This window comes from Eretmochelys imbricata, chromosome 6 (genome assembly GCF_965152235.1).
Source record: "Eretmochelys imbricata isolate rEreImb1 chromosome 6, rEreImb1.hap1, whole genome shotgun sequence".
Classification (NCBI taxonomy): Eukaryota; Metazoa; Chordata; order Testudines; family Cheloniidae; genus Eretmochelys; species Eretmochelys imbricata.
In genome coordinates, this window is record NC_135577.1 from 53,413,002 (window position 1) to 53,428,400 (window position 15,399).

The following is a 15,399-nucleotide window of genomic DNA, read 5'->3' on the forward strand; positions in this document are numbered from 1 at the left end:
AATTGGACCTTTCACCTCATTGGAATTCAGTTTCTGTGGTTTAATTCTACATGTAGCAGTATGTTAGTTTAAACAGAGAGGCTGATCAATAGTTTAATCAGTCATTTTCTTTCTAATTCTTTCTGCACTACCTGTTCCAGCTGTTAATACCTCTTTACTTTGGCCTGCTGGAGCTCCAAAGTCAAACTCAGGTCAAGCAGAGACAGATAGGCATGTGAGAAAAAGAGACACCATGCCTGTCTGCTGAATTTCTTTGCAGTTGCTGGATCAGAGTAAGCAGAATATGTAAATCCACGTACCTATCCTGACTGTTGGCCTCTTCCTCCGGAGCAGTTTACTTTTACTTAAAGAGAATCAAGTTATTTTCAGTAGGAGGCTTTCAGAAGAGGAAGCTAGAATAGGGACTATATTAGGGGTGATTATGATATGCAAATATAAATTCGCTTAAGGCCTCCACATTGGAAAACTGGACCTTATAGAAAAGGAGTACTTGTGGCACCTTAGAGACTAACCAATTTATTTGAGCATAAGCTTTCGTGAGCTACAGCTCACTGCATCCAATGAAGTGAGCTGTAGCTCACGAAAGCTTATGCTCAAATAAATTGGTTAGTCTCTAAGGTGCCACAAGTACTCCTTTTCTTTTTGCGAATACAGACTAACACGGCTGTTACTCTGGACCTTATAGCTCATTCCTTATTGTTGTGCTGCTATCTGCAAATACTAATTCTGGAGTTGGTCAGTTATTTGTTTCTGAAGCAGCCCTTACATTTGCAGAAATATTCCTAAATATTCACGGGTAATTTATGTAAACAATTTCAACAGAAAGGGTGTGTATATTCATTTCACTTATTTGCACTTTGTAATTCCTGGCATGTAATTGGCCACCTAAAGTAACATGGCATTGTGTTTGTGTAATGCCAACAGACCCCGGTCGTTGGCAGGCAGGATGGAACCGGGGACCTCTGGAGCTTAGTTCATGAGCCTCTACTACATGAGGTAAAAGCCAACCGGCTATTAGCTAAGACTGTAGAGCAAACTCATTTTATCTCTCTCTTTAAGTGGTCTCAGTGCCACTAGATGGGACAGAACACCACTCCCAGAAGGTGTGTGGGTTACATTTGCTCCCTGATTGGATGACTGGAACTTCCTAAAGAACAACCACCAATAACAGGACTGGGGCACTGAGGCACTACAATAACACAAATAATAAATACTTGATATTCCCGTGTTAACCTCATTAGCACTTTTGGTCACAGCATCATCTTGGGAGCTCATGTTCAGCTGATTATCCACCACAAAACCCACATCAGAGTCAGAAGCTTGCTGCTTCCCAAGACAGATTGACCAAGAATTAGGAGAGTATAAAGATTGATTGGATCCCCCCTTACATCCTGATTCAAATTCTGCTGAGCAATAGTCAGGCACAACTCGGCATCTAGGCCACTATTTTTAAAGTGATCAAAATGGACTTGGAAAAGAAATAGAAAAAATTGAGCCAGATATGCTTTGAAGAGCTTGGAAAACAACTGGAAATGACATTGTCTAGTCTGATTTCCTGCATGACACATGCCAAAAACACCACCCAGCACCTGAACACTTAGCCCCACAACCAAAATTAGGCCTAAGTGTTACAGCCCTCGGGAGACTAGACTATTATGTTCCACAGGCAGAGAACTGGCGGGACTATGGTGCATTGGTGCCAAGGCCTCAGAACAGCAGGGAAATGATTGAGAGAGATATACACAGATAATCTTGGCAAGTCACCTAGATGCATACATTGTAGAGGAAGATTAAAAAAAAAGCCCAAGGTCCCTGCCAATCTGACTTGCGGAGAGAGAGGGGAATTCTCTCTACACCACATATGGTGATCAGTTAGGACCTGAGCATGTGAGCAAGAACCAGCAGCCAACCACCTGAAAGAGAGAATATTCAGTGCCACTTCAGAGCCATGGCCTTCCCAACCCAATGTCCCATCTCCAGCTGTGGCCATCCCTTATGCTTGACACAAAGGAAATCAAAAGCAAGCAAATGAAGAAACCCAAGAATACATTGAGGGGGAGAGGAGAATCCCTTCACAACCCCTTCATGTGGCAGGCTGAAACCCTGTAGTGTGAGCTTTTAGGTACATAAGACGTTCACGGGAAGGGAGCCCCAGTGCTGCTGGAGTGTTAAAATTGAAAATCAGACCTGAATGAACACCCCTAGATTCAAACTCCCTCAACTCTGGGAACAATTGGATCTTGATAAATACTTCATGGCTTCTAATTATCACTGCTAGAAGCATTAGTTTGTTTTTTCGCACATGGATGATTATTTATTTTCAGTGCATTCAACCCACTTCATTTCCTATGATACTCATCTCTGTTGGATAGGAACACCCTGAAAAGACTGATGTATTAAGCCTCACAACAGCCCTGTTGGGTGGGAGACTGTTAGCCTCATGTTCACAAAGAGATGAAATAATCTGAGCAAGATCACATAGGTAGTGTGTGTGGAAGAGCCAGATATAGACTCCAGATCTCCTGACTTCCTGGTCTTCTGTCTAAACCATCCCTCCATCTTATTAGGATAGGTTTATGTTAGAGATTAAAGGTTATTTTTGAGAAATTTTAGCTCCTGGTACCATATGTGGAAAATCACATACATGCATAAAAAGGGAACAATGGAAAAATGTGTCTATATTTCTAGAGGTAAAGATCAAGGAATATAATGACAAGGAATGTGACTCATGCTAGTTGTCTTGACTGACTGTTATGATACTGGTAGGGTGACCAGATGTCCTGATTTTATAGGGACAGTCTGGATATTCAGGCTTTTGTCTTATATAGTTGCCTATTACTTCTCCCCGGTTCCTATTTTTCACACATGCTATCTGGTCACCCTAGATACTGGCTATGGCAAGAAGCTCCTATTTTCCCATAAACACTGTTGACCAAAGACAGCCTGGTTGCATGATTTTCTGTTCAGCAAACAACACTGGGCCAGATCCTCAGCAGGTGGAGCTACAGAAATATACATCAGCTGACCATTTGGCCAAATATGTACCTCAGGTGAAATCCTATCCTGATGCCATTGATTTTAACAGGTCATAATTTCACCCTCCTTTTTAGGTTTGACCACAACTGTAGGTCAGACATAAGTAGTTTAGGCAGAAGATCTTTTCGTAGACATAGGATCAATATCAAAACAGCAGCATTACTCAGTAAAGAGGAAGGCAGGAGTCTGAAATGGATAAATGAGAAGCATCTGGAGTGGAGCTGGTTGGGAATTTTTTTGATAAAACTTGTTTTCAATCAGAAAATGCCAGTTTGTCAAAACTGAAACTTTTTATGAAAACAAATGAGTTTTGATGAAATTTTCATTAGGAGGTTTTCTTGGGTAGAGGATTGAAGGAGAAAGAGCAAGATACCCAAGAATATCTAATAGCCTGGTGGTTAGGGATGTGAGAGACCCAGGCTCTCACTTGGGATGTGAGAGACCCAGGCTTGAATATCTACTCCCAATCACTATTCTGGATAGGGACTCTCTTTCTCATCAAAAATTTCAAAAGGTCAAATTTTTATTCTGATGCAGAATGAAACCGAATGTTGACACCTCAACATTTTTCATGAATCAGAATTCTTGTTTTCTGGCCAACCCTAATCTGGAGTAGGAATACCTTTGAATTCTGAGAACAAAGCAGGCTCCAAAGAACATAGAGTGGTGATTTTAAAAAACTTTGACCTTAAGGGCACTTGTACACTTATGCTATATAATACATTTCTTTCCTTTGAGATTGCTGGTGTATTAACTGTGATGGGAGTTATAAGAGGGAAAGCTTAATGAATTGTCTGTTCTAAAAGCATCCCAAAGAGAGAGAAATAAAAATAAGAGACCCAGTTCTACTGTAGTTTATCTAGCCCACCCTAACCCCAGGCTGTTTCCTGTTTCACTTCTGGCTTACGCTTCTCATTATGTTCTTTGCTAACTTATTACATTCTTGTGAATAATATTAATGTTAAACATGAAGGATTTCCTCTGGGGCTTTCATAAGAGATGAATAAGTGTATATGTTATGTGAAGCTGTATTCAATATTTGTTTTTGAATAGTACAGCAAATTATGCTTGTGGAACTATGTGCCACTGCTCATTATGTAAGACTAGAGTATCTCAGGGTATGTCTTCACTGCCTGCCTGATTGGCAGGCAGCGATCGATCCAGCGGGGATTGATTTATTGAAGTGATAAATTAGAAGTGATAAATTGACCCCTGAGTGCTCTCCCATCGATTCCTGTACTCCAGCGCTGTGAGACACGCAAGCGGAGTTGATGGGGGAGGGGCAGAGTCAACTCACTGGGTGAAGACACCAAGGTAAGTCAATCTAAGTACGTCAACTTCACCTACGTTATTCACGTACCCAAAGTTGCATAATTTAGATGGATTCCCCCACACAGTGTAGACCAGGGGTTTGTCTGGAGAAAGAGTCTAACGTTACACCTCTCTTTTGCATACAGTTTGCGTATAGTTAATTCTTGATTTAAATACTTTGCAAATAATACTTTGCATCCAAAGATGCCAAAACACTTAACAGATACTAATTCTGTTTCAGAATATGACTGTGAAATATGAAAATATTATACTGCCAATTTTACAGAACATGAAATTGAGACATAGTAGGGATAAGACATATATTTTCATGAGCATCCTCTAATCTTGGGTTTCTCAGTTTTTGAGTGTGCAATATGAGGCACCTTGGGCCTGATCTGCGGAGTTGCTGAGCCTCTTGTGACTGCCAGTGAAGTAAATTGGAGTTGTAGCTACTCACAATTCTCACAATCAGTCCTAGTGGAGATTTACAAAGAGGAGTTGATGTAGTCAGATCAGCAGACTAAGAAGATTGTTTTAGTGGCCCACAGTTTGCATGGATTAGAGGGACTTAGAAGCAATCAAGCATTATGTGCATCAGGGAGGTCAGACAGAAAAGTGGTTGTAGTGATCAAGATTGGAGATAATCAGAGATGGGCAAGACTGTTATCTATCAGGATAGAATAGAAGGTTTAGATCTTCAAAATGTTATGGAAGAAAACCCAACAGAATTTGGCCACTAACTGGATGTAAACTGCCAATGTGACTGAGGACTTGAACAAGACCTACATGATACTCTTGTTTTTCCTCTAATCTGGATCGTCAGTACTTAATATATAAAACACAATATAACAAATGACACATTTGGTTATGTAGGCCACACAGTCAAAATGCTAAATTGCAAAAGAAGGCACTTTGCATAACACACATAAAACTAATTCTGAGCTCTGTGAATAAATGCTTTGCATATTCCCTATGTCAGCAACTGCATTTTTCAATTTATAGAAAAGTAAGAAAAGGAATTCTGAAATTTCCAGTAAGAAGTGAGAAATTGTTTGGATTATGACACAAGACAACATTTTCAAAGATAGGAAGAAAGCATCCACCTTTGTGAGTCAGAATTTCCGTGGACCATCTGATGTAAAGTACAATTAATGATAACTATAGTACAGTATATGCACTATAATGACTTCATTATGCTAGCTGACTGCATTGTTGCAATTACTAGAGCAACATGCATGAGACAAGTTCTTTAGCATCCAATAAAATCTCTGCCAATTGATTAACCACAAAAACATATGAGTACAATTAATTTTGGGCGCACAATTGTAAATGAAAAAAAAATGTGACCTGGCTAATGTCTTCAGTGTCAAATGTTAACTAATTAAAAAAGGGCTACATTTCCTCCTGGTGTAAACTGGTGCAGCAACACTGACATCATTTAAGAAAACAAAAGCAGCCAGTCTTTAGGACTCAGCTTTCTTGTTTAAAGAAGATAAACTTAAGCATGATGTTGTGATGAGTTTGTTGGCGGCTATCACTGTTGCATATGTTGGTGTTAGGATACACAGTGGGGTTTCTATACATGATAGGAGAGCATCAAACAGGCAACAAAAGTATTCTGGAAAAAGTCCCTGAGAGCCAAGCAATAACAGAGGTTTATTGCTCTAGGATCACATTCTATGGTGTATTAGTGCATGTTTTCAATCTCTCCTTCCTTCTTCTCTGATTATTCTGATAAGGAAAATACTTAAAAGTGGAAATAGGCTGAAATGATTTTCAGATTGGGTTTGAACTTCAGATGTGAAATCAAATCAGACTGAATATGGGATCAAATTCAGTTGTACTGAAATCTCATGAACTTTGCTCATGAGATTTCAGTGCACACTGCTGTTTGGGTTATTTCTGTCATTTTTAATGATGAAATTCTTATCACAAGTTCTGTTCTCATAATATCTTGTCTACATCAAACAGGAACTAGAAATTAGGTTCTCCTAGATTTGGATCCATCTAGAACCAAAGGACTCAGGGTTAGGAGTTGGATTTGGGGATTTGGAGCCAAGCAGTTTTCTGTTGCTCTAGTTACAACTAAGCACAACCATGATTTCATCCTTCACAAAAGTATGTAGTGGGCAATACGGTAGATCAGAAAGACACAAATAAGAATATGGATTATATAGCACAATTTGTTAAGGCTTTCCTTGCATTAGTGAATGCATCCTAACATCACACTTGTCAGGTAACTAAACCCTCTTAACCTCCTTTCACTTGAAATCAGTGTGATGACTCATGTAAGAAACATCTCACCAATGAGAATAAGGGGTTTACAATCAGGTCCTTACCATGAAAGGACATATAATTGGAGTTATTTTTCTACCAGTCAAAATATGTTACCAACTTTGTGAGTGGGATGTAAGTTTTGAAGGGTAACAGAATCTAGTTTCAGATGGACTCCATGGTAGTGCAGTTACCATTGTTGTGGTTTGTTAAAGGTTTAGGAATCCTATGTTTTCTCTGAGCATTTATATGGCCCATTGTTGATGTAGCCCAGTTATTCTGAATTATGATGGTCTTTATCCAACATGACAGCTATAGTACTTTTGAGACTGTATTGTTGTTTTCATCATCTGGTCTTTCAGCTGTACGTTGTGTTTCACTTTGAAGTGTAATATTTTATTTGATATTTTCTTTGGCTTAGTCTTTATCTAGGTTCTTATGGATCAATCACTGTTGTATCTGAGCATCTCCTACAAATAGAAATGACAGCAATGATCTCTCTCTCTCTCTCTCTCTCTCTCCTGTTGACAAGAAGCAGGCTTGGGCTTTTTTAGATAAAGTATGGAAGCTTGGGTAATATTGTGGGAGCTGGATACTGTATTTACAATGGGCACACTTAAGAAATTAATTCCTGTATTAGAGATGTTCCCTATTTCAACAATAGTGAATATACTTCAATGTTGAATTCCACTGGAACAATAAGATCTCAACAACGGAAATAAATAGTTTAAATGTGCCCACTGTAGCTCTGAGTTGGGTGAGGTTCATGTTGGGAGAATTTAATTCATTTGGGATGCTCTGATGATGATGCTTGGGGACACTGTAGAAATTCTATCCTTCCCTAACAATATTTTGCACTTCTACAGTGCCTTTCATCTGAGGATCTCAAAGCACCTTACAAAAGCCCATTCATTGTAGATAGGTAAGGGTTATATATATGTTATAGACAGGGAAATTGAGGCAGAGAGAAATGAAGTGGGCCAAGGCCTCTAAGCAAGACAATAGCACAGTCAAAGATATAACTTAATAGTCCCAACTCCTGTGGTATTGAAACAAAATAAAAATTTGACACAAGAGAATTAAGAAGCTCAGGCAGTGACAAAGTGCTAAAAGTTGATAGATTGATTCTTACTGGGAGCTGTGGGTATCTCAAAGATTCTGTTACTTTGAATGTTATAAATTTATTGTTGTCCAACTAAATTCTAAATTCTGTTTATTTATTTTTAATGTAATGTCTAAATCAGTGAAGTAACTGGATTAATTTGGCAACTTGCTGCATTGTCTAATTGCTAATAATTTTCTTGAAAATCGTAGATCTCATAAAAACCTCTAATCCTATTTTGAAGTTACTAGGTCTGCAGCTATGTGTTAATCACTCAATTTTCTTTCATTCTTTCTTTATATTCATTTGTGATTTTTATTTGGTTTCTGAATCTGCCTTTTATCAGAAAATTGATGCAAGAATAGACTTCATCTTTGCATCCCTAATGTCTCTTGGAGGAACACAACGGGTTCTATTGAATTCTGAATCATTAGCCGATAACAACACATCTCTGAATGTTATAAGGAAATCAGCTTTTCTTCGCTATTTTTGAACCGAAGAGCAGCAGGAGATAATCATATGCAATCAGTCCCCGTAAGTGACATCTCTTGTAAAATTACATCTTTACTCCAGACATCCATTAATTGATGCCAACACATCTCAACTGCAGAAGGTTGGTACTTTATAAAGCAGCCGGATTTACAGGCAACAACTTGATCAATAACAGTAACAATTAATAAAGCACATAATAATTAAAAGTGCAGGCTGTGGAGAATTTCTAGCTGTAGCTTGAAATATGCAAGCAAGCATCTCTCCTAACTGAAGTGTTTTTCTGCTAACACACCAGTCTGCATATGCACTGATGAACTCAACATGTCTTTACCATTCCAGCATCAGGATGGATAATTCCCACTTCATAGGAGTTTGAGCACAGAGTGCATCTTGCTAGAAGCCAGGGTAATTTTGTCTGCAGTGCAATGGATGTTGGAAGACACCTCGACTCAACTCCTTCCTTGTTCCTAGTCCTCTGACCTTTATCTCATTCAAATCACAATAACAAATTATTCAAGTGCCAATAGACTTTAATGCCTGTTAATCAAGCAGCTCTAGTTAAAAGGACCATTGCTTGTTCAGTCTCCAAAATCCACACAATCTGCCCTTCTAGCAAATGTTTTTGAACTATTTGTATGTGCCTGAAATCTGCTGTGAATCACAGACTGCTAAGGGCACTTAACTGCCAAACTCCCATGGAGAAAGACGAGGTGGGTGAGGTAATATCTTTTATTGGACCAACTTCTGTTGGTGAGAGAGACAAGCTTTCGAGATCCCTCACTAACAGAAGTTGATCCAATATAAGATATTACTTCATTCAGCTTGTATCAGTAATATTCTGGGACCAATACAGCTACAACACTGCATGCAAACTCCCATGTAGCCTGGAACTGGTACTGTCCACTCCTTTCCACTCCATGAGTTTGGTGTGCAAGTACAATGGGTCAAATGCTCCTCAGAGGTAATTCACTGTGCACTGGTGCCGTCCCATGGATTTCAATGCAATTACAAATAAGGTCTAAAACTGAGGAAAATTGACTAACTTATAGCAATATATTAATACCCATATAATCCCTCTCCTTGTACTAAACTATGTATGTGTCTTAGTGTGATTTTGTAGAGCTTCCATCTGAGGATCTTAAATAACATTACAAACGAAAGGATCTGAATCTGTTGTCACACTGCTTTGACACAAGTATAATTCCACTGACTTCAACTGAGTCACTTCTGGTTTACACCAGTTTGAGATGAGATTTAGGTTTATTTATGTATGTGTTTATATGGTACTGATTTCCATAGTATCTTTGTGCCTCACAAACATTCATAGGAAACTGAGGCACAGAAAGATGAAATGAGATGAATAGAACACAGGTCTCCTGTATCACATTGCAGAGTTAACCTCTACACCACACTGTTATGTGAAAATTTCAAGTTAAACAAAGTAAAAGAGCCCTCATTATTTCATGCACCAAGCTCAAATGTAATAACTGCCAATTCATTGATTTTTTACACCACCTTATTGCCGGAAGGAAACAAAACTTGATTACTATTCAGATGGTGTCCTCCAATCAAAACTGATGCTAGCAACTGATATCTATTTTAATACTTGATTACCAGCATCCAAGACTCTTGGCTTGTACACTATGAGCCTCTGAAACAGATGCTAAAACCCCCTTCCTTCTATGTATGCTGTATCCTTATGATGATACCCCATTGTATTGCTCTGGGAACAGTTTCCATACCTAGAGGTCTCGCTCTCATGTTTTCCTAGCAGTCACAGAAAAATAAAAAGATGCAATATTCCAGCTCCTGCCAGCTGTTTCCATCTGCCTCAAGAAATAACCTTGCAGGCAGAATCCAAAAACTGAATGACAGCAGCCTCAGCTGGCAGAAGGTGACCTATTTAAGTGCCATTTCATCCTGAAATAACTTCAAAACATTTTCCCGTATCAGGCATTCTTCTTTACCCACCCACTTATCGAAACGCTGCTCTTCATGACTCTGAACAAAGGCAGGAGGCTAATAGACTGCTAACCCATTGCTACCCAAACTCTAAGGGCACTGTTCTGATCTCATGGACATCATGTGAGAAGAGAATCAGGCTGTAAGCCGCAAACTGAGACCCACATAGAACAGGTTCATAGATTTGTAGAGTTTAAGGACACAAGGGACCAACTGTGATCTCTAGTCTGACCTTCTGTTTATCACAGGCCATAGGATTTTACCCAGTGACTTCTGCATCATGCCTAAAAACTTGTGGTTGAACTTGCCATGTCTTTTAGAAAGACTTCCTTTCTTTCACCTTCCTTCTTCTGAAACAAAAATGTGAGGTGAGAAATGAAGTGTGTGTTTATTTGGCATGTGGGTGGGAGTAGTAGCGTACAAAAATCCCACTACAGTGCCCATTGAAAACAGAATTATATTCATTAATAAGTGACACTAGTGCTGCAGGCTTCATGGACTGGGTTAATATCTAAAGGTTAGATGCCAGATTCTGATTTTACAGAAGCTTCATATTGCTGTAACTTCACTGGCTTGAAGTAAATGGAGTTACTCCCAATTTACACTAGTCTGGATGGATTTACCCATAAATTCCAGTGAGATTCATGCTCAAATCACCAGGCACTTTTAGAAAATATGACTGTAGTAGTCTGATTTCATACAGGAATTACCTCACCATCCTCTGTTATCAGCGAGTTATGGGATCTTATTACCTGTGGAATAATATGTATTAGGTTAGAGTCCTCAAAATCTCTGATCATCCTGATTTTAAATGAAATTTAGTAAACGAAAGACTCTTTCTTTAATTCATCAGGAAAATGTTGCATGTACAATATTATATATGACAGGTTTCAGAGTAACAGCCGTGTTAGTCTGTATTCGCAAAAAGAAAAGGAATACTTGTGGCACCTTAGAGACTAACCAATTTATTTGAGCATGAGCTTTCCAATGAAGTGAGCTGTAGCTCACGAAAGCTCATGCTCAAATAAATTGGTTAGTCTCTGAGGTGCCACAAGTACTCCTTTTCTTTTTGCGAATATTATATATGATATTCAAGAAATATCATATACATGCAGCTTACTTTACTGCTGCCTACAGGTATTATCAAGAGCTAAATAACATTAGAATCATATTTTAATGGGGATGCTAAATTCTTCCAGTTGCACAAAGATAAATCTATAGTAAGTGCCACTGATTTTAATAAGTACAGGATTCCAAGGGCAACAAGGTCTAACAGTGGATTGGGTGCTGGCTTAGAGGTCAGGTGACCTGCATTCTATTACTGGCTCAGTCACTGATTGGTTGTGTGACCTTGGGCAAATCACTTCACCTCTCTGTGCCTTGGTTTCCCCTCTCACCCTTTGTCTGTTTTGTTTATTTAGACTGTAAATTCTTTGTGGCAGTATTTGTTTTTACAGTGTCTAGCATAATGGGTCCTTGATCTTGTCTGGGACTCCTAACTGTAACATAATACAAATAATAATGCTGTCATAAATCTCTAAATGGTTCACATCACCCTTCAGAACATTTATATGCATTCCTTCCACTTGTGTGAATAGGGATTTATATGTAAGTCTTTTCTTCATTAAAAGGAAAAAAGATTCTCCCTCCCTGACTCAAGAAAAAACACCAACATGGAAAGAAGATAACCACTGGCACTAGTATAGAAATTGCCATGTTGTTATGAGAGTCACATTTACCTGCCTTGACCCTTTTAGTGAGGCTAGTTGCAGAACTTCGAATAGCAACAAAACCTCTGAGACGCTATTCATACAGAACAGTGGTAAAGAAGTATGTCCCAAGGCTGACATTAGTCAAAGTCACTTGCAGTGAACAACTTCTGTCTCATCATTTAGAATCTCAAAACTCTAGACAGTATAATTGGACACCCTGCTAATGCAGGTAGAATTCTCCATTATCTTCCAGTCTTAATTCTGGGGTCTGTCAAAAAAGAATACTGCCAGTTAATTAGCAATTTAAAAGTTATTGTTCTTAAAGGGGATATTTATTTGAAAACAAAAGTTATCTATTTTGCTAAAATTAAATTAAATTCCACTTAAAAGAAGATTGAAATAAAGAAAATGTAATAAATTTGTAAACTTGTACTATATTTTTATCATTAGTATCACTTAATTTATGTTTTAGAATACTCTAAGAACATTATAATTAAGGTTTAGCTGGCTTTTCCATTAATTAAATTAAATTAGGCTTGAGCTTGAGCTTGTTATTCACATCAGCCCAAATGTGAATTATTTTTAATATGATTAAATATTATTATTTATTAGAATTTTTCTAAAGTGTTTAAATCTATTAACTTAAAAAGAGAATATCAGTATAACATAGACATATATTTAGATGCTTTTAATGTTAACTGTAGGTAACATGGCTTAACGTTAAAAAAATAAACTGAGCTAAATAAGTTTAATATATTGGGTTTGTAACATAAAAGGTATTTAAAATAGTAGAGACATTTAGGCCCTAAGCCAACACAGCACTTAAACATATGTTTAACTGTAAGCACCTGAGTAGTCCAGTGAAGTCACTGGGACAACTTACATGTTTAAAGTTAAGTATATGCATTTGTTAGAAAATCATTCTTGGAACAATCCTGATGTCTGTGATTCAGTATTTGCTACTCAGAAGTATTTGCTGAAAAGGTATCAACCATAAATATTATGATCACCTGTATATAAACAAAGGTTGGGCGAAAATCTGGCCTCATTGAAATCAATGGGAGTTTTGTCACTGACACAAGGATTTCACCTTTTGTGTCTTGCCACAGTCACACAGAGAGAAAGCATAACACAGGTAGATAGTGCAGAGTTGGAAATAGAGTTACAGAGTCTTGATTCCCAGTCCTCTGCCCTAGCCAGTGTCTCATTATAGGTACTGAAGTAAAAACAAAATAATCAAGGCTAGTACTTCATTTTGAAAACAATCTTCTGATATGCCACATTCTGTGCAATTGTACAGCTATTTCCAGACTGCATGCCTAAACTAAGCTTTGTTGTTCTCCTACTAGTCAAATCATTTGGAGTAACTGTAGCAATGCAATAACTGGTATAATTAAAAGTTAAATATGGAAATACTTTGGTTGAGTTTTTTTCTCCTGCAGTCTTTCATAAAACAGAACCACTGAAGTGTCTTTGGATTGTGCCACCTGAGGAGGACCCTGAGGAGACATTCTTCAGTTTGTAACAGGAATGAGTTACATATGTTTACAGCACTGTTTCTCATTCTTGCTGTGATTGTTGCCAAGGAATGGATTAATGTTGTGCAATTTTCACTACAGCAATGTTGCTGTAATTCACAAGATGTGAAATATATTACCCTTCGGTTCAAGGGAAAGAAGCTTTAGGTTAAAAGAAATTAAATAAATACAAAATTTTCTAGTGTCTATGGGCCTGATTCTTCATTATCTTACACTTTTTGTCATTATTTACACCAGTACACAGGGAAAAAAGCTACCATTCTGATAAGGTAGCTTCTGTTTTACACAATGTTAACACTTAACAGGGATTTTACACTTACTTTGCACAAGTATAAGTGACAACACAAAATGAGGGCCGTGCAAAATCAGGTGCAAAGACTGCTTCGCTTCCCTATTACTCCAGTTTTACACTAGCATTATTGAAATAAGTGGCGTTACACTAGCATAAAACTAGTTTAATATTGGATACTAAGACTTTTAAATTTGAATTCTCCTGGTGTCTGCTTTCAATTGATTATTTGCCTCATCTATGCTTTCTCCCTTTCTCTCTCTCTGTACATATAAAATCCACTGTAGCTTTCAAAACAAAGGACTTAATCTATGTATCACCAACTAATTTTATATGTTGTTTTTTGTGACACAAATAAAAAGCAATGGGAAACAACAGAGTGGCAGCCCATTCTTTCTGCAAATTTCGAATCCAGACCATTTTGTATACATCAGCAGCAGGGGATGGATCAACTTGATCCTGCACCTGAGACTTAGGTGAATCTTTGAGCTAAGTAAGGGGTACAGGATTAGATCCAAGTTCGAATAAAATGAGAACCATCTTAAATTTTTGCCCTAAGCACAAACTGAATTGACCATTTTTTTCAGTTTGAAAAAAATTGAACTTTTTTAAAATGTGTTTTTCCCCAAATTTCCCACTCTTGGATCTAGGTTGGGATCATAAGCAGAAGAGCAAAAATACTGCAAAAAGACTGTTCTCATGAGACTCCCAGTTCAATTTTGCAGCGCCAAATCATTTGGATAGTTCAGTTAAGCATCAGAATGTTTGGATTACTGTCCCAACAGAATAGGGTCTGTAGTATTAGCATTTAGATTGCCTGGTCATCCAGTGTCAAGTCCTACTACCATGGAACACAAATGCTAAGCTTCCACAGACTTAATGGGAGGAGATAATTCCATTGTTACCCAATGCTAGTGAACAGCGTGACTGGTAACTAAGGGTATGTCTACATAGCAAAGACCCTCCCACCCTGCAGGGCCCTAGAGCCCAGGCTCCAGCTTGGAATTCTACACAGCAATGGAATGTCCCTGCAGCCTGCGCACCTGTGAGCCCAAGTCAGCTGGCATGGGCCAGCTGCAGGTTTTTCTTTGCTGTGTAGACATAACCTAAGGGACTGATCCAAAGCCCATTGAAATCAATGGAAAACCTTGTATGGACTTTAGTGGATGTTGGATCAGGCCTTAATAAAGGACCATATCTTGCCCCATAGGTCTGCATGCACAGGGATTCTTCCTTCATGTGGATGTGCCCCAATCCATAGACCCATGAAGATCTATGTGTAAGGAGGGATGAGCAAAGGGTAAGGGGGATTGAGTCTGATCTAGAGCAGATGCAGATCTGCATCATCCACCGTGACAACCTCTGAGGGTTCCTCCTATATGTATTCCTCCCACAAGTTTTCATGCAGTGGTGTGAACTGACCTGGGGATACATCTGCTTTTAACAAACTGTGATGCATTTCAAATAATAGTTCATAATAAATCATCATCATTACATTTCTTCCCATGTTACAAACCCCATTTTGATCCCAACGCCGAAAAGGATTGTGATTAATCTATAAACCTTGAAAAAGATTTATCAGCTAAATGGTCATACAATGATTCTTGCAATTTACTGCAGATAATCTTGTAGTCAAGAAAAATTAGGGCACAAAGCTTTACACAGCTTGGCAATGTCAATGGA